The sequence below is a fragment of the Ambystoma mexicanum genome, chromosome 10 (assembly GCF_040938575.1).
Source record: "Ambystoma mexicanum isolate Mex_15411 chromosome 10, UKY_AmexF1_1, whole genome shotgun sequence".
Classification (NCBI taxonomy): domain Eukaryota; kingdom Metazoa; phylum Chordata; class Amphibia; order Caudata; family Ambystomatidae; genus Ambystoma; species Ambystoma mexicanum.
In genome coordinates, this window is record NC_090932.1 from 1,032,035,657 (window position 1) to 1,032,063,234 (window position 27,578).

Genomic DNA, 27,578 nt, shown 5'->3' on the forward strand with positions numbered 1-27,578 from the left:
CAATTTACTGTTCTGGCACTGGCTGCCAGGTTGAGCAAAGGACGACTTTCAGCTGCAGTTTGTAGATCAGCTGCATATATCCTCAAGGGGTTCAGGAAACTCGGGGCAGTTAGGTGCAGAGAGATTCCTAGGGAGAAAGTGCGTTTATAACAAGTGTCTTGTATTTTTAGGAGCGTACATAAACGTCTGCCCTATTCGGTCGATGTTGTACAGTGGTTTGTTCTGAAACACATTACAGTGCTCCCAAGCTCAACTGTCAACGTTGAGTCGCGAAAGCCTAATTAGGTGCTCCAACGCGCTGTTGGTTTCGGTTTTTGGGTGCAGGCAGGCTTCCAATGTTAGTCATTAAGAACGTTTGTGTTTTGGCGGTTATTGAATCCATACTAGTGTTTAATTTATTATCGTAATAATTATATGAGAATGGTCTAAAACGCGACCTTCTACTTTCATCTGGTCCTTGCGCAGGCTCTGTGGTAATGCACGATATTTATGCGAGATTAGCAGAAACATGAGTCTGCGGCAGTGCATTGGTGTTAAAGTCGGTCACAAGGGCTTGGTCACAAGGGCTTAGTCACTTGATAAACAATGTGATTTCAAATAAATACTCTGCATCCTTTTGCACTTGTTCATCCATGAGGAGAGCAGACTCTGTAATTCTGTGTGGTAAGGACAACGCGAATGAGCAGATTACCAATTTGTACCAAGCATGTTTGTGCTGAAAGAACTGCAGAGACCCGAATTAGGAAAGCACTTAGAAATCGTTGGTTTCTTTTACTTTAGTTTGGAAAATACCAATCACAGATTTTAGAATTCTAATTGAAGCTAATAATTATGGGTATTATCCCATTCGAAATATAGGTGCAATGAAATCTGTTTAATTGAATGTGCTGTGCTTTATAGCAATAGTGGCTGTGTAGGGTAAAAAGTAGTTATTGGAAGAAACCTTTGTTAAAGCGACCACCGTACTTGGGCTTTATTGCACACAAAAGTTAATTTGTTTTTCCTTGCGTACAAATGTACTAATTGACAACACTTCCTGGTTAAAAAAGGTGTTATTTTTTTGGTTAAAGAAAAACGGGTTAGCATACATTCATATCACCCGACCTGTTATCAAGTGTAGTATTACCTATGTTACGTTGCTGGGAATTGTAATTGTTATTGGTTATTTATAACGTGCTTAATATCCAGAGGTTTCTAAGCGCGGACCCGGGGATCGAACCTGTGCTGCTCTGCGTTGTCTTGCTTCCAAGGCGAGCATGTTGCCCCTGAGCTATCCTCCCGAGTTAGGGAAACGAATCATATGGTACAGGAAATGCCATCATATGACCTGGTCCCGAAGATGACCCAGGAAATTACACCATAGACTATTTTAGATTACACATTTACAAATATATACATCTTAATCACATAAATACATTTATCTAAAATTACAGCAAGAAAATGAAATAATGCAATTAATATTGCGGCAGAACAAGGAGCCATAAAAAAAATAAGTGCCCATAAGAATTTCCACAGCGGTATTCTCAAATCTTGCACGCTTATAAAAACATTTAATTCGAAGTTTAGTAGGGCTTTACACTCAACCAATCAGTTATGTAATGATTCTGAAATAACTGCAAAATCTGGGGCACTCGAGAGTTGTGTCATGATGGATGCTCCAATGTGAGCTCCCGATACACTCGCTATAAATCTGGATAAAATCCTGGGTCATCGAAGCAAGATCACCCCCCAAAACGGTGTGAGCAGTGCTGGAGTGGCTGTGGGCTGGTTACTGAGCTCTCGCAGTCTCCAGTGTAATGGAGAGGTGGCTGCGGCTGGTGGGCCTGTGGCGAGGCCTGGAGAGGCAGCAGCTGCTGGAGCGGGCTGACGCATTATGGGGGCAGAGCAGTATTACATTGGTTGGCGTGGGCTCAACTGGCGGTGAAGTCCCATCGCCGTGATAACTACTGGCGGTGCACCGCTAAGATATCCTTCCGTGCCCACCGTAAGCTGATTTGGTCCCAACGGAGGAGGGATGACATCCGTGCCTTTAGAGGAGTCGCAGAGGGAGTGGCGGGCAGAAGTGGCGCCGGGATGATCCGTTGTGAGGATCAGCTACCTTGGTGCAGGAGGCCAGCTAAGAGAGCGCCTGGGGGCCAGGCGAGTCACCGAACAGTGTGGGGTGACATAGAAGATGGGGCTTACCTGCTTAACTCGTGGGACGGCGGAGGACCTGGTGGAACTACTGCAGCTGGGTCGGATGAACGGGGATAGCCCCTACTTCCCTGCTTAAACATCCTGCGCTCAAACCAAGGAGCTACAATCTAGAAGTTGGTACAATCTGTGACCAGCGTAGGTTACCCGGTCTGATACGTTGCGCAGCATTACTCCAGCCATCATCCCTAGACACCGGAATTCAAGACATGAGGAGGTGAGACCCTCGGTGGTTGGTGTACGGCCACATGCACCTGCCGGGTTGGCCCCCATATAGAGCATCAAGGAGGCCTCAAAAGCTGTAGCCCAGCTTGCTGCAATAGGCTTTTAGGTGGTAGATGGGAGGGCCCGAGGAGGGGGGGGCACCCCTGGCAGGCATGGGAGAAGCAGCAGCCATTAGCTGTGATGCAGCAGCTACACGGACTTGGCCGGGGTGACCTAGCGACCTCCTATGGCAGCAGGGATCCGCTGTCTGTTGCTGTGATCGGCTACCAGTGAAATACACTGAGGGGGAGCACTTCCAGCATGTGAATTAGGCCTGAAGTATCTTGCATGCAGGCCTGAGAAAGGTGTCACAGTGCCAGGCAGGTACTAACCCTGGAAAACCGGACCCTGGGCTTGGAGATGCGGAAAAAGCCCCCACAAAATGGCCAGGGCTGGAGAAACTGGAGTAGGGGCCTCGGCTCGCCGACAACTTCTGATTAAAGTAGTGAGACTCTGCTCATTGTGGGAGGTGGCTGATCTGAATCATTCTTCTCTACAGGACCTTAAGAGCCCTCTCTGGCCGGGGGCAGGATGGGGGTGGGGGAACGAGAAGGCCCAGTCTAAGCTCCTTTATGCTACACCCTCACAGATGAAACACGCAGCACAGGGATCTCAAGAAATGGAGGAGGCAACTGCATCCAGAGCTAAACCTTCCTCGAACACTCTGTGGGACATAAAGGGCATCCTAATGGAGCTACAGACTGGCATCAACTCATTGGATAGCAAATTGGATACATTTACCTGCAGAGTCGACCACATGCAGGTCAGACTGAACAAGCATGGCTACCGGTTGGATGAGGCAGGGTAGTGCCTGTCCACGGTGGAGGATGAGGCCACGGCAACGTCACAGGATGTGGTTCAGCTAAAGAGGGCAGTCAAGGAGCTACTGGAGAAATAGGAAGATTTAGAGTCCAGATCCACCAAAATAACCTCAGGATTGTTGGGGTCCACGAGGCAATGGACAAAGGACCCATGGAATAGCTGGGGGAACTGCTGTGTGAGGAACTCAGAGACTCTGGCTTCTCATCAGCGTTTGTGGTTGAAAGAGCTCGCTGCATTCCAGGTGGGTGCCCACAAGTGTCGGGCGCGCCTCCCATGCCCATCATCGCCAGGCTTCTCAATCATCGCAACAGGGACTTCGCACTGTGCCAATCACTGGAATTGGACTCCCTCAGCTACAACGGCGATCAGATTCAGCTCTTACCGGATTTCTCAAACAGGGTGCATGCATCAAGATAGAACTTAGAGGTGAAGAAGAGGCTCAAGGTGAAAAGCTTCAAATAGGTCATGCGGTTTCCGGCGTGCCTACGAGTTGAGCATAATGGCAAAGCCCTATTTTATTAAATCGCCTCAGGAGGCCAGCAACTTCTTGGACACTGCAGATAATGGCGCAGGCCATCAAGGAACAGAAATGTCCAGGGCAGGCCCTCGTGCAGAGACCCAGACTATCACTCGGGTTGTGTGCCGGCGCTCCTTTCTATGGTAGATTTTGAGGCAGCATGGGTTGACCTACTGTCGAGGCCTATAATTACGATTGTAGTGGGTGGGGGTGGCTAAGCCTCGAGAGCCACCCATGCATTGGCTAGGTGGATGCAATGATGCAATTTTGCGGGGGGGGGGTTTAACTGGCAGATTGGGAGTGGTGCAGGGGTTGAGGCAGTTCAGGTTTGTTGGTTGGTGTTAGTTTGGTTTTGGCAGCACGCAGGCGGCCGGCCTCAACACTTTCTTAGGGAGACAAATATTGGGGAGGTTCGGGTGGAAGAAGGGAGGTTGGGAAGGTCTTTACTTGCCTCCGGAGAGGAAACCTGTCCAGTATCATCAGTTTGGGTAGACGGTGGGCCAATATAATGGGCTCAGGATGAAAGGAGGAGTACCTTCGGGGGGAAGCTGGATGGGAGGACGGGCTATGGCGGATGGCTGCCGAGGTTTTCATGGGGCAGACTAGGGTCATAGGAACGGCTGGGGCCCCATGCTAAACTGGTCTTGAGGATACTTCATCTAAATCGGTATGGCTAATAGGGGAGTCACTTGTATGACCTGGAATGTGCGAGGTCTGAATAGCCCCTTTAAAGCTAGAAAGGTTCTACTATATATATAGAGACACCAAGTAGACGTCTCTTTCCTGAAAGAGACGCACCTCCCGCCTTCCGGGGTGGGGAGGGGGGTTTGCCAAATCATATGGGGCTGCCATAGGTTTTCCTCTTACTCAAGCTACTTGTGAGGGGGGGAGGGGGTCTGCCTAGCCATCAAGGGCAAATTATGATTGCGATGTCCGGTGGTGATGAGGGACACCGAAGGCAGGGCCTTGGTCCTTACAGGGCTGATACAGGGGCAGGGATTCATCTTTGCGAACTACTATGGTCCCAACACTGATTCTCTCGAGACATTGGAGTTTGAGGAGCAACTCAGGAGGCACCCTTAGAGTATTGTGCGGTGAGCCGGGGACTTCAATGCGGTTATGAACACTACATTAGATAGGTCTGGGTGGACCCAATGGGGATGGCGAGGGCCACAATCAAATTGCAGCAAGTTTGTGACGAGGGGCTTTTGGGTGTGTGGAGGGATCGTCACAGGCTGGTTTAGAGGGTACACATACAGATTCTCCATGCATGGCTCTGCGTCCAGGTTGAATTATATTTTGGTCTCTAATAAAGGGTCAGGATGGGTCACCAACTGTAAAATCCTGACGCATACTATCTCTGATCGCGCACCAGTTGTTGCAACACTCACTATCACAGGGAAATGGCAGGGGGCAGGAGCTGTTTTTTTAAGAATGAGAGCCTGCGAGGTCCAATACTTCAGGGGGAGGTTCGGGAGGGCATACTTCATTTTTTCCAAGAGAACAAGGGTTCTGTGGCATCTTACTCTACTCTCTGGGAAGCATTTAAATGTGTAATTCGGGAGATTTGTATTGCCAACGAAGCAGGGATTCTCAGGATTATACAGGGGGAGCTGGCTGCCATTTTAAACACGCTTGAGGCATCTGGAGGCAGGAGTGGGGTTCCTTGCAGACGCTGGGAGCCAGGCTCGATTCCAACAGCTGGGGTTGTTTAGGGATTCGACAGAGAGAGAGGCGAGATTTCTCTACAGGTGTGTGTGTGGCTGTGTGAAATTACAGAGAGGCGCAGAGAACCGGGAGTTTGTTGGCACAAATGATAAAATCCGACAATGCAAGGTGGGCTGGCTTTTATAAAACCTATGCGAATATTCTTGTCGCCTACTTCTTAAATATGTACCAGCATGCACTGCAGGAGGGCTCTCTGCCCGAGTAAATCCACAAAGCAATGTTACCTGCTATTAAAGCCTGGGAAGAGAGCTGAGAATTGCTTGTCTGACCGATCTTGATAAATCTAGACAACAAAATCTTGGCATGGGCACTTGCTAACAGGTTCGCCCAGGTGCGTACTGGCTGATATGGCAGGATTTATACCCGGGAGGTCCGCATCGTATGGGCTTCGCAGACTATTTGGTCTTCTCTGGTTTCTGGAGCAGCAGTCCTCGGAAGTGGCAGCCATTCTCGACGCCGAGAAGGCAGTTGACTTGATTGAATGGGTTTTTCTCTTCTCTGTTCTGAGACGCATGGGGATGGGTGAGGGGTTTATTGTTATATGAGGGCTCTGTGGCCCGATTACACGGGAGTGGCAGAATATCGACCCCTTTCAGGATGGGAAGGGGGACTCAGCAGGGGTGTTTGCTGTCTCCCCTAATTTTGCGCTCGCCGTGGAACCCCTCGTGGAGTTAGTCCGAAAAGATCCCAAAACAAATTTAGCACCGGTCATGGATGACATTTTGTATTTTGTATTTTTCTTGGGGCTCAATGTCAACTCATCCAAATCAGTGCTATTCCCCTTAACCGATGGATCCGAGAGGTTCCGTGAGGAGCTCAACTTCCAATGGCACTCTGATCATATTCAGTACCTGGGGGTGATGTTAGCGTGACTGGGAGAACTATGGGGTAAAATTCGCTCACACTCTGGCGGCCCTTGGGAGGTGGAGCCTCTGTCCCTATATGATCGGTAGCACTAATTAAAATGGTTATTCGGCCGAGATTTTTGTACATGTTCCTCAATGTGCCCATGACAGTTCCCGCTGTATTTTTTCTTAATCGCTGAAGGCCTTAATAACGAGATTTGTGTGGCAAAGGAAGCAGGCGCAACTGTGTTGAAGTAAACTGGTGGTTCCATGGGGCCTTGCGCTTCCCGATTTTGAATCCTACTGGGTGGCAGTGCAGGCTTCTTTTCTAGCTTATTGGTATGATTCCGTCTCCAAAAGGGCGCATGTCAAAATTGAGAGGGCGATAGCTTCTCCGTCGTTTCTGAGGGCAGTTAGCCTCACCTCGCTGCAACACATGGCAAGAGCCTGCAATATGGTTGAACTGACCTGTGGGGCCTGGAGGCATATAGCAGGGAGGACACGTTGCGAGACTCTGTACTCCCCACTTCTTCCCTTCAAGCATGTACCAGGGATCCCACTGACTGGGGAGAAGGTTTCACACAATGCATGGATAGGATGGACTTCTCATGCTGGCGGGATATTTACCCGAATGGGCAGTTTCTGGCACTAGAAGAATTCAAGGCGAGGACGGAGGTGTCAGCACAAGACATTTTCATATAATTCACATTGCGCATTGGGTTGAAGAACAGTTTCACTAGCTTACACCTAGGAGCGCCCAGCACCTTGGGGGTGCCCCCTACATACTAGCTACTGGTGTCCCTCTGCAGAGCACCCTGAATGGCTGCATGCCTAACAACGTTATTTCCCACAGTCCTGTGCAGTATGCAGCTGCCGGAGACTGCAAGACCAACGCCACGCACCATCCTAGTTAACATCACTGATTTGGCCTTGGATGAACATTGGCGACCATCTTGAAGATGGCGGGGTGGCTGCCCATCATAGCCTGTCGACTGGTGGCCGCGGCGGTGAGTGAGTACCTAACACTTAGCGTAACATTACTTGACTGTGAGGTCTACATTTAACTTTGGTACTGCTCTGCACTTGGCACGCTTTGCCTTGCAAGAAGGCCTGATTGAGTCCCGGGGTGACCACGTCGACCCGCTCCACGACCCAGGGGACAGCGCATTTATCCTCATTATCCACGCCCTTAAGGCAGACGGGAAGACATTAACCTATTACCACTGCTGGATAGTGGATCACTGAACTCAGGTGCTCAACACCCTTCAACCTCCTCTGCGTCCCTTGTCCGTACACCGTATGACAAAAGGGAGTGCAAAAAAACAACGCTCCATGAGCCAATGCACCAAATCCACTCCTAAGCCATCGACATCCCGTGGGTGACCACAAGCATGGAACCAGATGCGATACCGATGTCACCGAAACTCAATGCATGATGGCATGCATGCAAGCAAACCTTAACAAATTAGGCCACAACTAATCAAACTTCAGAATAGACGACAACAATATCACAGTAGCTAAGGAAGTCAAACCCTTGGCTTCTACCTAGACTCCACACTGACCTTCAAAAAACAAGTCAACTCTATTGCCTCATCAACAGCTTATACCTGCAAACTTATCAGAGCAGCGAAACCCTTTCTTTCTTTCAACAACTGCATTACCCTAGCTAGAGCCCTCGTTCTGTCCAAACTGGATTATTGTAATGCCCTATATCTAAGGAGCAATAAATACATTACTAACAAGATCCAGATTCTACAAAACGACGCTCTGAGAGCGGCCCTAAACGTCCCCAAAAAGAACACATTTCTGACATTAGAGGAGCCAATAAATGGCTCTCCACAAGATCTAAAATCCTCCTTAAAACAGCATCCTTGACACATAAATGTCTCCACCAAGCCACACCTCAATACCTCATAGCCAGATTTACAAGACGATCCTCTATTCGCCCCACGAAAACTGCCAATACCAACCTCCTAATGGTGCCTAGATTCAAACGCACCAAGTCCGGTGGAAGCAGTTTCCCGGTCAAAGCTGCCCAATTTTGGAATTCCCTCCCCCCACCCCTGAGGGAAGTTTCACCATTCCACCACTTTGGATCTAACCTTATACACTGGATCAAGGAAAAGGACCCCAACCGTAGACTTTTAAGCCCCTTCCTATATGTTAATACTATGTTCAGTTACCTTGTGCTTCCACGTAATTGCGTAACGCACCTGCTTTCCTGTTCTCCTTTTTGTACATATTGGACCACTTACTATTTGTATCATTGTATATTCCTGTACAGCATTGTAACTTAAGGTGAACAACCTTCTTAATGTTTATTGCGCCCTGATACCTCCGGCTCTGGCGCACGTTACAAATATTAAAACAAACAAAAAAACAAGAGGGATTTGCCAAGTACACACCAAACTCGATGATATGACCAGCACCATAGATGCAAATCAAAACTTGCATGGATAAGACCGATCAACGTGTAGTGGAGGCTGAAACACGAGTGGGCATAGTGGAGGATAGGTCCACCATGAGAAATTAACTTGCTACACTCTCCAGGTGAGTGCTCCAGGTGGAAAAGAAGGACGACGACTTGGAATCAAGATCCCGTCGCAATAATATTCATGTCATAGGAGTTCCGGAGAGCAATAATGAAACATCCTTGGAACAATGGCTAGAGACAACCATACTGCCACTTCTGGGGAAACCAACGCTGTCTCAACAATTTGCGGTTGAATGTGCACATAGATCCCTGGCCCACAAACCCAGACCTGGGGCACCGCCACGGCCCATCATCGCCCGTATCCTTAACTACCGAGACCGTGATGCGATCCTCCGAGCGGCCCGTGAGCAGGGGAGTCTGAAGTTGGGATCGAGCAGAATACAAATATACCCAGAGTTTTCAGTGGCCGCTCAGCATGAGAGGAAATCCTTCTTTACGGTCATACAATTGCGAGACAATAACTTGGAAATATGTGGTGTTATACCCTGCCAAACTATGTGTAGAGTGGAGCAGCAAGACCTTTCTCACAATACCTGGCAAAGCCATGACGTTTTTAGACAAAACTCTACTGCCACCCTAAATCCTGAGCATAAATCCTAATGGCTATCTTTGTGAAGGTGGCTCACTTCTCTCTAACCTCACATTCCCTGGGGTTTGTTTTTTCATGAAAAGTTTTATGATTATTGTTGCAACTATGTTGCCCACTGGCATGCTGAGAATGGACACTCGCTTATTCACAGACCCATGGTTGATGGTGGGTATGCTGCTCCTGACTCTGGCAATCTCCTAAAAAGTATGTGAACACTCCTCTTTTTTTCCCCGTACCTAAAGTCCTGTGCTGGCCCGGGTGGACCCGTGCACTAGCTTCCCCATGCAATGTTGCATAACAGTTTGGGTTGTTTCCTTGGGGGGGGGGGGTTCCATCACCCTAGTTCCAGGTGGGATGTGGGAGGGGACTGTTGGGGTTATTAAAACAACACTTGGTACACACTACACTTACAGTTAGAAAAATGATGGGCACAGAAGAGAACTTAAAGATACTGGGACGATTGGAGCTATATAATATGGGGGACAACACTAGTCACTCTGTACCTAAATGGGGGATACAACCTGTTTTAGCTGGAATGTCCGTGGCCTGTGGAATCCGACCAAGCTGCGGAAGATACAGCTGTATCTTGAAAGACACAAAGTCCAAATTCTGTATTTGCAGGAGACCCATGCTCTTTCCGCGATCTGCAAAGGATTTACTAGGAACTGGGGTGGAAACCACTTCTACACTACATACTCCTCACAAGCTAGGGGTGTCGTGACCCTGGTACACAAATATCTCCTATTCCAGTGCAAACATACAAAGATGGACCCTCTAGGCAGATATGTCTTGGTGTATGGGACTCTTGCAGGAAGGGACATAATGCTGCTGAATGTTTACGGCCCCAATGTAGACGACCCTCCATTTTTTTTTTTTATACAGACATTCTGGATCAACTTGCCCGATATACGCTGATCCCTATATTATGGGGGGGGGGGATTTCAACACTATCTTAGATTTGAAATTGGACAGATCCACCCACACTCGGAGAACCCTCACACAGGCTGCCTGTACTATTAAGGAGGACATGCACTCCATGGGGCTAGAAGATGCTTGGAGAACATTACATACTGAGAACCGCTCCTACTCTTTTTATTCCTCGGCCCATGACTTTGTCTCGTATAGACATGTGGCTCATCTCCCAACACATTACTCGGAGGGGTTGGCAACATCTACATGCTACCTCGCACCTACTCTGATCATTCCTGAGTCAGCATCTCCCTAGCACTGTCACCATTCTCCAGGTCTTCCAACAACTGGCACTTTGAACTGTTGGGCTACAGAACACAGCGTTCGCATCCCCTATTGATGAACATGTGCAATTGTTTTTTTACCAAAATGTAGGTTCTGTAACCTTAACCGGTGTGCTGTGGGAAGCCTTCAAGGTTTACATTCGAGGGATCGCGATGTCAACGGAGTTCAGTGTCCTCCAAGCCATCCGGTATAGCATAGTACAATGTGAGGACGAACTGCAGAGACTAGAATGAGAGCTAGCTAATGACCCCCCCCCCCTACCCCCCCACCTACGACCACCCTGGCACAGTTCAAAGAAGCCATTGACACTTTTAGGACCTACGCTGAGCACGAAGTTAAATTATTTGATACCCCCAATGTCTGCTAGAAAATATGGGGAGGGGGACTGTGCTCGCTGGCATGGCGCAACAGTAAAGTGGCAACCGGTGCATTCCACTCATAACGAATACCTTGGGTACTCTAGTTCACACGCCTACAGCCATCAGTTAGGTATTTGCTGATTTTTAAAAGGCCCTGTATACCAACAATGACACATGCACACAGGAAGAGATCGATGTGTTTCTCAATACTCTCCCACTCAGTCAGATATCACATGACACCAAGGCCCTACTAGATCTCCCGTTCTCGTTGTCTGACATTACTCAAGCGATAGACCACCTGCCATCTGAGAAAGCCCCTGCTACTGACGGCTTCACAGCCAAATTGTACAAACACTACATGGAGACCCTTGCCCCACACCTCCTACAGGTCTGGCGAGAGTCCCTTGAGTCCCTGTCGCTATTACAGTTTTATTAAAGCCAGAGAAACCTGCAGTTCAGTGCTTTTCCTATCGACCTCTATCTTTAATTAACACTGACGTAAAGGTATTTGAGAAGATCCTGGCCTCTCGGCTGATGCCAGTCATGCTGTATGTTGTCCACCCTGATCAGTCAGGGTTCATCCCGGGCAGGTCCACAGCACTACATCTGCGCCACCTGTTCAATTTACTGGCACAGATAGATCCTGGGGTTTAATCGGTAGCTGCTACACTAGACCTTCAAAAGACATTCGACTCTGTATCATGGCGATTCATGTACGCCGTGTTTGATTGTTTATTTATATTGCGCCTATACACAGTGTGTTTCAAAGCGCTTCAAGGAGGGAGGGAACATAGAAAAATGCAGTTACATTCAGTAAAAGTCCTTGAAACAATACAGAATGTGAAAAATAACTATCGTAATAGGCCTGTCGACATTTCTGACAGTGCAAGTGCATAGAACAAGTAAGGCAAGAGGCAATGGAAAAGGAGAACAAAGCAAGCAGTAACATTACTATGTCTGACGACAATTGATGTAGTGCAGGAGGTATACGTGCGCCTGGATCTACTGGTCTCTGTGGGCCCACACGTTCCAGTCGATCTAGTTAGATTGCTTCTTCCCCATTGCTTGCTAATATGTCCGTGAAGACCTGTTGGACCACACCTTTCAGGTCTTTATCCTCCAAAGTTTCCACAAGGTTTTTAATTTTAATGTTTGACCATCTGGAGTGATTTTCCAGGTCCTCACATTGAATTTCCATGTTCTGCGTGAAGCTTGCTATGTGTTCTAGGGCTTCCCCGCTTTGTTGCTCTTCCACATTTTGTACCACTTCAACGTATCCGTTCTTTCTTCCAGTTTTGCCACTTCCACTCTCAGCTCCACTGATGTGTTTCATTTCTTCTTTTAATGCTTCAAATTGATTGTGAAATGAAGACATAAATTGTTCTTGAAACTCTTCAAACAAGGTTTGCAGATCTTCTCTGGTTGCCGCCATTGTTTCCTCTGGTCGTGACTCTAGCGTTTGTGGTTTTTTACTTGATCCATCGCTTTTCGAGTGTGTCGGGGCACACTGCTTCAAAATTGTTTTATACTGCGTTCTTGTCTTGCCTGGAGATTATGTGGAGTCGCCTGCACTGTTTCCCCCCTTGCCTTGGACATGTGGGCTCTTTTAAGGGTTCTTATGTTACCTGTTGTATTTTCTCGTGGATCACAATTTTTTTGCCTATCTATGGGGGTCTCGCTCTGTATTCCCTTAATGTTCCGCCCTCTCCGGCCTCTTCTTCGTTCTGGGAATGCATTTCTTCCAGGGGTTTGCCACTTTTTGTCACAAGCTTCTTCGTCAATTTTCATGCCGTTTGCGTTTCCTGGGAATAATATCCCAATATTCCGGATTCGTCTATTGGGGTTTCTGTCAATGAATCCCTGAAGCTTCTGTCGTGGGGTGGCCCCAGTAGATTGGGCTTTGCTTTAATTTCCTCTTGCCAGCCCTCCTTCTTTCTCCCATATGAGTACGATATTTGAGTTGGGGGAGGGATTTTCTCTTTTGTGTGCACTGCGGATGTCTCCCATAGTTGCTATCCCGGCTCCAGTGCCCCTTTCTTTGATCGGTTGCAACCGTACTCTTATTTGCTGGAGCATGGGTAGCCGCTCTGATGTGCAGTCCAGTCTTGTATGCCGTGTTTCCTTTCATGCGGTTGCGCCGTTCTGTAAATTCCTCCCGTGGGGTGAGGTGCCTCTTGGATTAATATTTAGGTAATATATGCTGCCTTGTTGGCCCCCACTCTCTCTGTGTCGGTCCTGCCGTAGTCTAATTTAGAAGCACAAAGCCACATCCGACCGGCTTCTTTTGTTTTATTGTTTATGCAGTTGTGCCTGATCACGTTGCCAGTCTTATCTCATGTTGGAGACGTTTATGTAAATAATGTAATCAGTCTGTGACATCTCTCTTGTGCGAAGTCCTGGTGCGACTGCTGCTTTGCGTTGTGTTTTTTAAATTTATTTTTTTGTCTTCCCCCTTCACGTGCTAGCCGTTGCGTACAATCCGGGGCCGGCCAAGTATTCCTTTTGTTGTTCTTCTCTGGATTTCCCCCTAATCCCCTGGTCGCGGATGTGATCCTGCTGTTGAGTTCTGTCGATGGCATATACATTCCTCGATTATTTCACAGCCCCTTTCGTGATGAGCTTCGTCGCTGGTCACCCAAAGCTGCGCTTCCACTGAATGCCAGAATTGGAGGTTCCTCTCCTTCAACCTGTTGTTTCTGAAACGGAGGGGAATCGGTATTTTTAGATCACGTTGCTTTGTTTCATTGCTTCAGTTGCAACCCAGTGGTGAGAGACACTCAAGCACGTCTTCCTCTGCCGGCCGCCATCTTGGAATCAGAAAATATGTTATTCTATACCCATTTCTAAACGGGGTAACATTACGGACCCTTCCAATAACAGGATACTGTCCTTATTGGATGGCCCAAGCAAAGGTTTTTGCTAAATGGCTCCTACTAAAGATCGAAAGCTGGATTGAGTAAAATCACATCCCGAGTAGCTTTCAGATTTGCTGTCGGAAGGGCCTGTCAGCCAATTGCAACGCATTTGTACTAAACTCTTATCAATCAGGCTCGGGTAAGGCTGCTACTCCTCTTTACATACTATTTGTGGACTTCGCTTCAGTGTTCAACATGATTGATGGTTCTTTATTATGAGAAAAACTAAAGACGCTTAAAATGCTAAATGAATTACTAACTATGTCAATTATTGCATGCAAATAACATTGCACATATGAAGTTGGACGGAAATGGTGAACCATCAGATCCGATTGAAATAGCTAGGGGTGTGAAGCAGGGTTGTATATTGGCCCCTGAACTATTTAATCTGTTTATGTGGAAGTATGTTTAGGTAGTGCCCGCAATTTTCCACCTAAGTTGGGTAACTTGAAAGTGCTACAACTGGCTTATGCGGATGACCTGGCTATTTCTCTATACCACCTATGTCGGAATATGTAGAAGTACGAAAGCTCTGTATGAGTTTGCCACAGCTAACAACCTGGTCGTCAATTATGATAAATCAAAATTCATGCGGTTTGGCCAAGTAAAGAGAGAGAGGGAATGTCTTGTGACTTCGGGTGTGGTGGGGTAATATATTGAGTGCTTAGTTACAGCTATGTAGTTTACGGTGTTGAAGTGCATGCAAACGAACGATTGGCACTAAGATGAGGCAATACTAAAGCTATTGCAATAATGATTGCGATAAAGAAATGTTTCCTCAAGCGCAGGGTCTAGCCTGATAGGAATTGTATCCTTATATCAACAAAAACTAGTAGCAGGTATCTCATATACATTGGAACGTTCCTATGGGAAACACAAAGATTGGGCTATTCGTCTTGAGGCAGGCATTTGGTGGCGTATCCTGGGTCTTTAAGGCGACTCCTATCCAGGCCATTAGAATTGAGCTGGGCCTCACTTTCACAGAATAAAATTATAAATATGGATATTGGGAACCTTTATTTCATAATAATGTGTGATAAATCATCATCCATATTATGTCTGCTAAAGAGAGACATTCTTAAGGGTTCTTGCTGGTCATTAACTGAGTTTAAGGCTAGAAATGAGGAATTCTTTCTGAGTCTAGCATGGTGCCCCGATTGGTCGAACGGCCTGGGCCCCCTGCTAAACATTATTTAAAAACAGGGCCCACAAATGGTACTGGGCATGTTGCCATGACCATATAGGCGGACGTCCATCGCTGGACACTTATTCACTGTTAGTCTTTCCTATCGAAAGGCTCAAAAGTATATTTCTCAGTCATTATGCGTGATAGGTTTTTATGCAGATCACTTGAATAAACTTCCATTAATGGAGGTAAAAGGTGCATGGCTGAATCTTCCAAAGGAAATGCGTAGCTGCCGGCCCTGTAAGAGAGAGGGTGTCTTAACAGGGATCGTAAAATCTACTAGCCCACTAGCATTGGGGAGTCGTTTTTATGAAGGGCGAGTACCAGCAAATTACCTTGCTGGTGATTTTGGTGATGTTAGAAACCTAGTTTTCATTTGCTGCGAACACACTTTGTTTGCAGTAAATGGCAAATGCAGGTTTCACTGTGCATGCTTGACAGCATTTCAGCAAATATGAAGTGTGCTTGTTAGTATGTAAGTACTTATGGCATTGTCACAGCAAAGTGTTCAACACAGGGTCGTCTACATTTGGACCGTATATGTTGACAAATGTGATCATCGTGGTACCCCTGCATCCTGAGACAATAACGTATCTGCGGGTCGACTATTGTATCGTTTGTGCCGAAACCCAGCGACTCGTGTAGCAGTGTCGTTACCCCTGCCTAGTATGTTGAGTACGAGGTGTAGCATTTGCAGTCTCCCCAACTCCTAGACACCCTCTCATTCCCCTTCCCTACGAGGTAGGCTTCCTGTAGCATGACGATTCTGGCCCCATGTCGCTCACAGTACTGCACTACCTTGCGGGCTTTGCGTGGATTGTTTAGTCCATGCACGTTTCAGCTGATTACTTTATACGCCATAACTGGGGTGTGGGATATAGATAAAGGCAATTCCACCCCTCTTGCTCAACTAGCTGGAGTACTGACTTTTGACCAATTCTGTGAGATGCAAAACTTTTTGAATTAACTCAAACCAACTATCCCCGTAACTACCTGTCCCCACCCCCTTCCGGCCCAACAAACCCCATCCTGGCCACCCCCATCCACACTGCCCACGCCCAACCTGCAGTGACTGGACCCCCCCACCTAATATCCCTCAACAACCACATTACCATGGGCTACAGCCCGGGGGTGCTGGACACCGCTGTCCAAGTAGCCTCCACCATCACGGACCTTGAGGGGAGGACTCAAAAACATTTCTTTCATAGGCAGTCAGACTTATTCATTACATTTTCAGCAAAAGAATTTCAAGACCCATCGGGTATACCCCACAAATAGTATCTTTTTGCCCAGCAGTCTTTCTGCACCAGTATTGTGAGAGCTTGGGAGCGACGCCCTTTTATCGGCCTTCCCCAAGTGCATACTTCGTAAGGCGCAGGGATTCAAGGAAGTCATAAACCGCCCCAGGGTCGGTGAAGAAATGGGTCTGTCCGTTGTGCTGAACCCTCTGTTTTGAGGGGTATTGCATTGAGTATTGTATCTCTCGATCTCAGATCGCTCTTTTCACTGCCAGGAAGGACAGGCAAGCATTCTGTACTGCAGCGTTTTTATGTGTGAGGTCCCCGAGTTCCCTCGCTCTACGAAGTATGATATCTCGGTCCCGGTAATTCAGAACTCGTGCGATAATCAGGCAGGGGTTCTGACCCGGTCTTGGGGTGATCTGTGACACCCGGTACTCCCTCTCCACCAGGAATTGAGAGAACAGCGGTTGGCCACTGTAGCACATCTTTTAAAGTTTTCCATGAAGACCTCCTTGCTTCGTTGTGGGATTGACTCTGGGACCCCCACCACTCGAATGTTATTTCTTCGCGACCTCGCATCCAGATCTTCGTTCTTGTCTCTGATGGCCTTCACCTCCCTGCGCAATTCCCGGATTGCCTGTGTCGCCTCGCTACTGGTATCCTCAGGTGAACTGACCTGGGGCTCGACCTCAGAGGTCCTACTGCTTTCTTCGTTAATGCATTCTTGCATTCTATAGACTTTGTACGCCATTCTGTCCAATTTTGTGTTGATGGAGGCGAAGCCCGATCTCATTTCCGCCAGCACCTGACTCAGCTCCGACGTTGGAGTGCTCTTGCTTGGCCCGGCAGTAACTGCTGCCTAAGGCTCTGTAGATGGCATAGTAGGGGCTTCCTGGGACGCCATCAGTTTATTACTTTCCTTGCGAAGATCTTCTTTTTGGGTAAATGGCATGGGGGACTGCCGCTTGTTTCTCTTTGCCATATAGCTTGTGATGAGGTTCGCTCCCATTGTCCCTGGGCACAGGCTCTGTATCCTGGGGGGACGGAAGGGGGCGCGCCTTGGGCCGTTGCCAGATCCGGATCAGCAACCTTTCTGTAGCCACTGTTTAGGTCTGAGCCCTTTCTTGGATATTTTCTGGGCTGTGTGGAGGTGCAGATAGTGTCCCCAGCGCGTTCTCCTCGCTCTGGTTGTGCTGCAACCCAGGGGGCTGTCATGTGCCCCTTAGGGGCTCAGCTCCTGTTACCACTGCGCCTTGCCCCGGGTTCTCCCCTTGTTCGCCATTCTTCACTGCTTTTAATTACGCTTGGTCCTTTGTTTTGTCAGGACACTTCAAGTTAGCGTCCATTTGGTGCCTCCTGGCGTGTGTCCAGGGTTGTAGCCCCTGCCTTGGTATCCCCGCCAACTTTCAGGGGTATCCCCGCCAACTTTCAGGGGTATCATCTCTCCTGCGGTCCTTAAGGCCAGCAGGATGTAGGGCAGCCGCAGTGTTTGCAGGTCTCCTGCGCAGCTCAAATGGCCAGGGGCTTCCTCACTTCATGAGGTGCCGGGGAGATTTCATTTCAGTGGTCAGGGGCCCCCGTACGCAGACAGGAATATTATTTTTAAACTAGTCTCCTTGCATCTGATTTCACACCGTAGGGGCCTTTGGATGTGGCAAAAGGGCCTATGGACTTTAATGCAGTTAATTTAGATGGCAGCTACTTCCCTACACGGTCACTGAGGAGCCGAGGCTGTTGTGAGAAACGGGCGCTGTCTGTTGAGCTAAGTATGCGGGCCGCCTCCGGCTCCCCACCTCGGCCCGTCCGATTGCAGCGACTGTCTTTCACTGTCCAGGTGGGAGCTGTCGGTGCTGTTTCTAACATGGGAGGGCCAGCCGGTGGGGGGCGGCAGGGTTCTCCCCACTCTCTGGAATTGCCGGCACTGCTATGCACCGGGGGTGCCAAACGGGTACAGCCCACTGGCCCCACTCAGCGCTCTCGTTCCTCTTGTGCCAGTGGGGTTCACCAGGGGCGGGGCCCGTCCCTCTCTTGTCGAGGGGACGAATTTTCTCCCTCAGTTCCCCGTCTGGCATGCGTTATGTCCAGCCTCTGGCTCCCGGGTCTCACACAGGCACTTGTGTGCAGACTGCACCGAGCTGCGCACCCGGGCCGCTTCTGCCTCTGACGTCTTCGCCTCTTGTCCGTGTTTCTGGTGCACCTTTGGTCCCCAAACTCGAGTCGTCGCCTGCTGTGCAGATCTGCAGGATTTCACCAACTTCTGGTCTCACACGGTCCCCGATGGATCACAAATCTGCCTCCCCTCTTGCTAGGTCCGACGCATAGCTCACGAAGACGCAGCCATCTTAGCTGCGGGCTCTCTAGTGCCCCCTACTCACAACACTGTTATCGATCAATCCCAGCACTGACTTAAGGCTTTCCTGGGTTGGCGAAGAGGCCTTGAGTGTTCTAAAGTAGCCTGTTTGTTTGTCGCTGTTCATGCAAAAATGTCCCCCTCTGGCTGCTGTTCTTTCCTTTCACTTTTCCCTGATGCCATTCTGAAAGTCTTTCGTTCTTACAAGGCACTTTAGCTCCCCAGTGCCACTTCTTCCCAAACATCAGCCACCATTAATTCCCCACTCTCCATGAGCTATCTGTGCTGCTTGTATATCCAGTACCACTCTCCAAGTCATCATCCACCTCAGGACTCAAGGCACACTCCAGAACAAGGAACCCACTTCCACGAAGTACACAGGTAACTATAAGGTTGTGATGCCATACGCTGCCACACATGGGAGTCTTTTTACTGACCTGCAGCGTTCCATATGAGGCCCAGAGCCACGCCGACCCTCTGACTCTCCGGTGCTAACCTCCTCGTGGCCCCGGCCTGTCGCGGCCCTTCCGTGTACTAGATTCAGTCCTGCTCAGTATCCTTACAAGCATCATGCATACCGTCCCTCTGCCACTTCAATGGGCATCTTCATATTCTCTAGTTTCATAAGGCCCTTATCACAATGCGCCCTTCCACCAGCAGCTGGCGTTTCTGAGGGAGCGGGCCAGGATAGTACATATCCGCGTCAGCACCAGCTTCCGTAATGCCACCCACGCTCTAATGGCAGCGCGCGAGTCCCGACAGGAAGCGGGCACAGAGATTGTCACGCCGCCACTATTCTGTGTCTTTCCTGCTGATCTACTGAAGAGGCGGCCATCTTCTTCATACTCTCGTGTTCCCTAGCACCACTCTTCTAACTGTATTTTCCCCAACTATACGAGTTCTTGACCGACTTTGAGATGAACCATATGCCTGTTGTACAGGGTACTCGCCAACATTTGCCTCCAAAGGGTGTAAATCGTAACACTGCAGCCTCAAATCACCAATATATCTTAACAGACATTTATGGACTAGGGGTGATGGAATATTGAATATCGCTATGTCAAGCCTGTCGTCAAAAGCAATTTCTGCACGTGCTATTTTGCCCGAGGCAATCGATCTCAGGAAAGGGACATCAAATAACCGAGATAAAATAGCGCTGCGATTCATAATAATGTTATCGTCCCCAGGGAAAAGTGACTCTAAAATAAAACTTTTGTTTTCTGTCCATGTAGCTCCCGTAATTAGCTCTTTCACCCGAGTAGTACCCGCCATGGATATTTGCCCATATTTGATTAATAATATTGGCTCCAGAAACTCTATTTCATGCTGATCTCCAATTGTGGTCAGCAAGGAGTCGATCCCTGTACCCTGTTTGGAAATACTCAAGACCCGAGAATCTTTCTCCAGAACTGACCCTTACATTGTACTAAAACACTATGACAGCCAACAACATTCTTGCTTGCTTCTCCCAATAGTTCTGCCGTAGTAATACAGGAGGCCAGAGAGGGATTTTCCATCTATTTTATTTCCAAATGTTGGTTAATCATTTTTAATCATATCCATAATAGTTTGTGCTGGGGAGGGTGGGTCCATCAACCGAGATGGTTTGTGAATTCTCAGATTCCAATACTTTCCGAACCACAGCCTGGTCACATAAGTCTTCTTCGTTTAGATCTCTGTTGGCTACCTTTTCTGTATTTTAAAAAGATTGGAGGCTATGTTTCTTCTCTTAGAGGCAATTGCCTCATCCTGATTAATTTTATCATTAACATCAATCACCTTCAGGAGCTTGCTGCAAATACAGTGCCTGTGTAAAATTAGTAAATGCACTTTTTATTTATCCGCTTATTATTCATGTTGTTTTATTTTGTTTTTTAACCTACTTCTTAATCGTCTTCTTGCTGGCATGGCATTATAATAACAGGAAGTTCATAATTATCATCCGAGGCACATGGCAGAGCGGCCAGCCTTGTAAATGACTCCAAAGTTTTTTTTTATGGTGGAGTATCCCCTGCATATCAAGGAATTGTATCTACATTATGGTTCTCAATCTCAGCATTTTTGAAGATACTTATTATTTCATCAGTATTCTGTATGCAAGTATCGATTTTCATTTGTAAATCAGTTAATGACGAGTGGGAACTTACTTACAGTTTAATAGCCTCAAAAAGATTTACGAGGGAATTAATTCCAAAATTTAACGCACCCAGGGTAGTTTGTTTATTCTCTGGTGGCGTAATTTCATGGATCTTGCCCTCCATAGAACTAGGAGATGTATTCATTGCAGTCGGGCCTTCAGGCAGCGCCTGTGCAATACATAGTGCGCACGGGCTGATAGAGAATTAGGTGCAGGTGAGGTTATTTGCCCCAAGGGGTGAGCCTCCATATTTCTTTGACACTCCCTTTTCCTTTTCCTTTTTGTTATTTACATTGTTTATAGTCCGCTGTCCGATTACACCCCCCCAACCCAGGTCATTATAACACAACAGTGGGTGGGGGGCAGAAACTTGCATGAAGATCTCCTAAAGTCACACTCTGTCTCGTCAGAAAAAAAGTGAGTTATTGCCTTTTTAATTGAACTGGAAGACAACGTAAAGTCCAAAGAATGAACCTGCGGTGAAGGCGCTGCAGTATTTACGTTTTCCTAGCTTCCGTCAATAGAGACTACAGACAGAGCTGCTAGAAGCACGGAAACTGTTCTCCTGAACATCCGTGAAGACCTGCTCTTTAACCTTGATTCTAATCTCCCCTCTGTCCTCATCTTACTCGATCTGTCCTCTGCCTTTTGACACGGTCAACCATGCAATCCTGCTCAACCGTCTCTGTGATAACTTGGCTAGCACTGATCAGGCCCCAGCCTGGCTGACTTCTTTCCCCTCAGACCAACCCTCCGAGGTCAAACTTGGGTCCTTTCTTTCCTATATCTCACTCTCTACTTGTGGTGTTCCCCAGGGGTCTAACCTCTCTCCCTGGCTTTTCAACCAATACCTGGCACCTCTCGCCCACTGCATTGCCGCTCTTTGCTCCAACTTTCAGTGCTATGCGGATGACACTCGTTTTCAGGCTCCCCTCTGCCACCGCTTCTCCCTCTCTTATCTGTGACTGTCTGCAATCCAGGAATGGTGTGCCGCCAATGATCTCTGTCTTAATGCCAGTAGGACGGAGATGCTCTTCATCGGCACACCTGCGCCTTCCTTTCCTGTCACTCTCTGGCTGGCCCCCCTTGGCCCTCTTCCTGCTCCCACCTGTGAGGCAAAGAACCTCGGAGACATCTCCACACTCTCCTTTTATCCTCACATATCTGACGTCTCTAAGAAGTCAAACTTCCAACTGCACCTCCTCAGAGGTATTCTTCCTTTCCTCACCTTCCCCCGCAAGGTCACTCTGTAGAGCTCTGGTTCTCTCTAGGCTGGACTACTGCAACATCCTCTTTCTAAATCTGGTTGCTTCTACTCTGCGCCTTCTGCAACTCATCCAGAACAGGACTGCAAGACTTGTCCTTGGCCTCAAACCCAGGGATCCAGCCCTGAAATCTATTAATTGGCTGCAAGGATCGAGTTCAAGACCCTCTGCATCGTCCACAAGGCCATCTGGGGCTTGGGTCCTCAATACCTCCAACTCTCTTAGGAAATATCTTAGTACCCGTGCTCTTCGCTCCTCCACCTCCATCTCCCTCAGGGTCAGTTGCTTCTCCAAGCAACGAGTTGGTGGTAGATCTCTTTCTTCGGCTGGGGCCTCCCTCTGGAACAGCCTCCCTGCCTCTCTGAAACTTGAGCCGAACCATCTGTGGTTCTGGAAGCACCTCAAGACCTTCCTCTTTGCTTCTGCCTTCTCCTCCTCTCCCCTGCTGATCTCCTGTCTGATACTGCACTGGTCACCTGGCTACCCTCTGAATTCGGGCACAGGTCCCTGCCCGCCAGTTGCACACCCGGACTGCCTCTTGGCAACCCTTGCACTTGGGTCTGTATCTGCAACCCTACAGTCCCCTTACCTGCACTTCTGGACACTCGATGTCTGCACTTAACCTTTGCATTTGCCACCTGCCAGCCGCACTACTTATTGTTTTTGTTTTTGATCCTGTGTACGGCACTTGCCCTCCCTCACACCTGGCACTTTTCCCCTCCGCTGTCCCCTGCACTTGCACGATCTCAATGTCGCTTGGCCTAGTAAGATCGTTGTCCTCCCGCTGTCCCCCCTTCCTTTGCCTGGTAGCGCCTTGAAACACTTGTGTATTGGCGCGTTCTAAATGCCATATCATATCCAGCAACTGCAACCGCTTGGTATCCAAATCGTGCTTGCTTTACGGTGCTGCTCTGTATTTGAATTCCGGCACTCAGTTAAAAAGAAAACCCAGGTAAATCCAATGTTTATACAACAAAAGCCAATCTGACTGCAGACTGCAACCACTTGGTAACCATTTCACACCCGTTTTGCGGGGCTACTCGGTATTTGAATCCCAGGAGGGTGGGTCTGCTGTTTCACGGCACTCTGTTAAAAAGAAAACGCAGGTAAATCCAATGTTCACCTAACAAAAGTTGATCCGACTGCTGACTATAACCACTTGGCATGCGCTTGGCTTCCACATTTAATTTAATTATAACGTTCAGTTTACACTGTAACCTGTTGATTGTCCAAATAGAATGAAGTCCGATGTTTAAGACCATGTTCAAATTAATGTTGATGGATTTTAAATGTTTTTTTTTTAAAGTGATGCTGGTTTCCTAAGGGTATAATAACATGGGTAGTCGGGTACTGCTCATCCCCCGTGCCCCATCCTTTCCGGTAAGCTACATACCATCCCCTGTAGCCCACCTTGTCAAAATAAATGAGGCCAGACCAACTTTTCACATTTGTCGTATAACAAGGGCGCAGTTTTACTATCACACATTTCACACTGTCGCTACAAACCAAACAATAGCAGCTTCAATACATTATTACAATCCCAAATGATAGGCAACACCTTTTTTGTTTACACATTACTTTGAATTATGCATTTCTTTTTCTACCAGCCTAAGCTGGAAGCTGACAACCAGGGGGGTGCCGCTCTTTATACTGTGCGCACCCCCACCCCCCCCCCCCTTGCCGTGCAAGGCTATCGGGAAGGAGGTTAGTTTAGGCACTGCTCCTCCTGCGCCACAAAAAACACAATTATTAGCTCACCTGTAAAGAAATTACATGTTAGGGTAGGTTGGGTGGGACAATGCTGACTTGCTGCAGGGGGAGCAGGCATGCAAATGGACCGCTCCAACTGCGTGGCCACGTTTATGGCCCCACTTCCTATTTCCTGCCTGTGCCTTATTCTTGAGGCAGCAAGCGGGGTGGGTGGTCCTCGCCCCCTCCGCCCTGTTATGCCTTTTAGAACCTTTGGGGCTGCGCTTTGTGCTTACACGGTTGAACAGTCCTTATTGGTTACAAAAAGAATAAGATAGATATCTCTGAAGGACACTCCCCTCACCAAATTAGTTTCATTTGAAGGATGCAATCATGAGTGGAAACTACATTTTAAAAAATGAGCTGTACCCGAGTGCTGCCAGCTTTAAGTCTTCCAGTCTCTCATAATATAATTCCTTACCTAAAGGCTGATAATGCCCTGACTCCAAACTTTACGCATGAAACCCACGTTTTTAAGTACATACACCGCGGGTACAGACTTTCATACCCAAAATATTTCCCATGGTCGTTTTCAACCTATATCGAGGCACCACTAACAAAGCACAAGTCTGTTATCTAAAGAGCAAAATAGACCTGCTTGAGCAATTCAAGGAATTGTCAGAATGGCACACAGCGGGCCATGGATTTGACATAGATTCTCACAGGCTATAATCTCAACATAGAATGTTTTGTGATATCATGGGTGCATTCCAGCCCTCGTGGGTGGGCCGTTGTCCTGCAAAAGTGAAAAGGCAGATATGACCTAAAGTGTTTTGATAATTGAATTGTGTTTCAAAGGCAGAGGCAGAGAATTGTAAATTAGGACTGAGTGTGTGCCATGCTGGATGTACGAGGCGCTCCAGAGCAATCCTGAACATTTGGTGGGTTATTTGCCTTTTCATCTTTGTATGTTGTACTCCAAATACTTTTTGAGAATGTAAATTCTGTGACTTCCAACCCTGAGACAAGAGTGGCTTAGTCCAGGATGGACAGTGTGGACATGTGAACGTTGTTGGTAATTGAAGGAAAGGTAATGGAGATGCCAAACTAGTAGTACAGTAAAATGAAAAGGTCTTTTTTTTTAAAGAGTTTGTTCCAGGTCATGCTATACTTTATTTTATTTCACAGTGAGACAGAGTGGTTCTTTACTTGGGAGCAGGCTCTCAATTATAGTGCTCTCAAATTATAGTAATACGTATGTAGCCATTTATAGTGATAAATTATACCCAGAGCTCCCTGTGCAGGCTGTTGGTGGATGTGTGATAAAGAGGGTAGGTATAGAGCGAGACGATCGGATGTCTAATCATGTATGCAGAGACAGTCTAGCACCATTCGGTTATGTTATTTTATGATGCTTTCACTGTTCACATAAGGCTATGGTGAATCTTGCTGCGAATTCTGCTGCTTGTACAGCGCTTTACTTCACACCAAGGCCTGCTAATAGGACTGAAGAGCATGAGGAGAATCTTTCAGACTGCCAGCCAACAACGTGAGCACCAGAGTGCCCAAAAATCAACACTGACGGGCCTCTCAGCCGACCAGCCAGCCAGCATGAAGAGAATGGGTGTGAAACGGAAGGGAATGTGCTCATTCATTAATTTCTCATTGATTCAAAACACAGACTAGAGGTCATCAAATTCCAGTCTCAGACAATCATTTTAAAGCGCTCTAAAGATAGCATTATCACACACCCCATTGAAAAATCAATTTTGAATAGTTCTAACAGAACCACCCAAGAGGAACTTGCACACAATCTACAAATGAGGATCACCATGGGTTTAGTTGCGGCAACTTCCATACAATATAAATACATGCAATGGGATACAGAACCCAGCCTGATGTGAAATAGTTGCATTATAAGAGAAAACAAGCAGTAATAATAAGCCAGCAGAAGATAAAAGCAACATGCACATATCATATCGGTGGCTACTACAGGACAGAAGGAAGTCCAAAAAGCAAACAAAAAAATTCTGCCTAAGGTTCAGCTTGATGCAGGCATTTCAGCTTAATTTGAAAACTACTACATATTGTTTGTAACTCCTCCTGTTTCAAGATCTTTGTTCATTTGTAGTCCAACATAAGCTTGAACTCTGAAAGCTATTTCAATATGAATGATGAAGGCAAGCGTCCCCAAACAGCACGATCCTCCCCGCAATGAGAGACAATGAAGGACTCTCCCAAAATGGGAATAAGGCCAAGACAGAGTGCGGGTGAGCATAAATGGGAGTTTATCAATCAGAATAGGGCATGCAAAAAACTCTGCAAACTCCGAGAGCGCTCTGTCTGACAATAGCAAAGACAGGCGTATATATTTACAGAAAACGTCATCAGAACCTACATACTATAGGGGGCACAAGTTCATTGGGATTGGGTGGCGACGACTAACTATAGGTGCTGCTGCGGCGTGGTTGGTCTTGGCTGGAATACGTCACTGGTCAGCCTCGTGGGTTGGGCTGGGCCTGGCAGGTCGGCTTGAGTTCATCCGGGCGGTGTTGGTGTGCCAATGCGGCCTGTGGCAGAGATGAACGCCTTTCCTGACTTATTTGCCCTCGGCCATGCACACCGCAGCCATTCAGTCATTACAGTGTTATTCTCTTTAGTAAATCTTTCAATAGGTTATTTTACAGGTTAATGCAACACAGGAGGAATGCACCTTGTGAGGGGTCTGGTGGTCGTTTGTCAGAGCATGATTACCTGTGTCCTGTTGACCGGTATCATAGGTCGAGGGGCTGGGTCCTGGGGCATGGGACGGGTGGTACATGTCTTTCTGTTTTGTTAGAAGTTATTATGAATGGGCCGCTGTATATTACCCCAGTGTTGGGTGTCTCGATTACACGGAGTCATAAGTCTTAAGATGATCTGGTGGGTTGTGGGGTTTACGAGGGGGCGCTGGTGGATCTGTATATTCAAACAGAGGTTTACTGCCGTGTTGTAAATAACGCAGGTGGCAGGCCGTGGCCTTGGATGCTGTAGCGTGACCTACAAATCTTTGAAGCGGCTCCAGCCTAGTTGGGGGAGGTGGGGCAGCGCGGCGCAGGCCTCAGCTCTCTTGTCTGGCAGACTTCGCAGGGTGGGAGGGAGAATGGCCTTGCGCATATTTACAAAGGTATTTTTCCCGTGTGTTGCCAACTTTTAGGTAAAGGATATTTAATAACATCTGAACACTCTTATAATATTCACTTAGATCACTCGAATACATACATTTCAACTTCATTAAACGTTTCTTGGATACAGTCAATCTGAGCACCTTGTAACTTGTATTGCATTCTATCAACTACATCATTTTAATTATTTATATATACATTTGCATTACGTGAGGTAGTGACCTGGTTGGTGGGACACAGAGAATGACGCCCGCCACCATGCGTGACGGGAATGACATATAGGGGTTGAGATGTCTACACAAGACTAGAGTGTTTGCACGTCTTTCTCATAAGCCTCATGTATAGTTGCATGCATCCTCCTCTGTAGTCTAGCAGCATTAGTTCAGTTATGGCGAGGGGCCGCGGGGTGTGGGTCCTTCATTGCTGGTGTCATATAAGCATGCGCTTCTACAATCATTACACAATTTTGCAGGTTAAGTAGTTTTTAACATTCATACTTGGGTTTTTTCTGCTTTTATCGGAAGGCCATGCTACAGTTCTCCCCATCGCCCCGGCCTCGCTGACCG

General features: G+C 47.6%; 1 protein-coding gene across 2 annotated transcripts in view; it reads left to right on the forward strand.

The window, feature by feature from the left end:
• The window catches only part of BNIP3L (BCL2 interacting protein 3 like), a 327,918-nt gene that overhangs the window by 13,747 nt on the left and 286,593 nt on the right, over positions 1 to 27,578 (forward strand). The gene's annotated exons all lie outside the window — the stretch shown is intronic.